General features: G+C 32.5%; 1 long non-coding RNA gene across 1 annotated transcript; it reads right to left on the reverse strand.

Moving 5' to 3' along the window:
* Positions 1 to 1,084: 1,084 nt before the first annotated feature.
* Positions 1,085 to 1,626, reverse strand: LOC113371998. Its single transcript, XR_003366685.1, has 3 exons — positions 1,560 to 1,626; positions 1,438 to 1,495; positions 1,085 to 1,131 (listed from the first exon to the last, which is right to left on the reverse strand). It is a non-coding gene; the product is annotated as an uncharacterized LOC113371998 (long non-coding RNA).
* Positions 1,627 to 1,630: the final 4 nt, after the last annotated feature.

The raw sequence follows: 1,630 nt of genomic DNA on the forward strand, positions 1-1,630 counted from the left end.
TATATATATATATATATATATATATATATATATATATATCTATATATATATAATATTACACATGGTGATATTAAATTAAGTGATAGTTATAGCTAAGAAAAAGAGTGCAACCATTTAAAGACATAATAGAAAGTGTAAATTTTAAAACAAGAGAAAACATCGGTCCGACGAATTAAATGTTTAAGGCACTCGACTAACATAAGTGTTGGAAAAAAGCAAAGTCCATTGTCAACGCGTTTTTCGCTTCTACGAATCGAAACAAAGGTATAAAGAGCTTAACCAAGATGCGGCAATATGGTTGCAAACAACCCAACAGTAAAGAAACTGTTTTGCACAATTGTCTACACTAAAGAGTGCACTTAATAAGTATCCCTATTGATAACATAAGAAATTTTTGTTATGTTAGAAATGTTTAAATATCTTTGTAATTTACGTTACAGCCTAATGTAATTTGGCCGTAAAGTGGCTCATAATTAAATTAAAACAAAACAACACATTGAATTAAATACAATATATTTATTCATTTTCATTAACATTTATGCACTTAACTAAATATATATCACAGTAGACACCTTCCCCCTGACGACAAGACGGAGGTAGTTACTTGGGACGACATAATTAGTAGTTCGAGCGATTGTTTTTGCTGGAGAACAAGTCTTGAGTAAGTTGAGAGTTGAAGACTATTTGGCTTGAAGTTGTCGTTTACCCTATGAACAAAAACAATGAATTAGTAACAAGTCTCATAAAATGTACTATAAAAATAAATTACCTGATAAATCAATCAGCGCTGTCTTTCAAGCACCTCAGCAAGACATTCATTGTAAAACTCAGCAAGTGGTTTTTTATAATAACTGATTAAGTTATGAGGTTAGTCGTGTTAGTGATTAGTAAGAGTTAAGTTAATCATGCATAATTATAGGCAGTTATTAAAAAACAAACACTTGCGAATCATTTACATGAATGAGTTCTCAAACTCATGATGTTTTTGAGCATCAGGAAAAATTTTTAAAATCTGCAAAAAAGAAACATTTTAATAAAGTTTGCATTTATACTGTTATGGATAAACACACACCTGATTAAATGTTTCCTGGTGAAGGAGTCTGTGTGCAGAGCAGCAGAAGTTGAAAGGACCTGAGAAAAAAAAAAGAAATATTTTGGCAATGTTTGCATTTATACTGATTATGGATAAACGCATACCTGATTAATGTCCTGGTGAAGGAGTCTGTGTGCAGAGCAGCAGAAGTTGAAAGGAACTGAGAAAAAAAAAGAAATATTTTGGCATGTTTGCATTTATACTGATTATGGATAAACACGCACCGATTAAATGTTCCTGGGTGAAGGAGTCTGTGTGGCAGAGCAGCAGAAGTTGAAAGGACTGAGAAAAAAAGAATATTTTGGCAATGTTTGCATTTATACTGATTATGGATAAACACGCACCTGATTAAATGTTCCTGGTGATGGAGTCTGTGTGCAGAGCAGCAGAAGTTGAAAGAACCTGAGAAAAAAAAAATATATTTGGCAATGTTTGCAATTTATACTGATTATGGATAAACACGCACCTGATTAAATGTTCCTGGTGAAGGAGTCTGTGTGCAGAGCAGCAGAAGTTGACAGGACCTGAGAAAAAAAA

Source organism: Ctenocephalides felis, unplaced genomic scaffold (genome assembly GCF_003426905.1).
Source record: "Ctenocephalides felis isolate EL2017-DRISC unplaced genomic scaffold, ASM342690v1 CF-g0.4_SCAFFOLD_01499, whole genome shotgun sequence".
In the NCBI taxonomy this organism is placed as follows: Eukaryota; Metazoa; Arthropoda; class Insecta; order Siphonaptera; family Pulicidae; genus Ctenocephalides; species Ctenocephalides felis.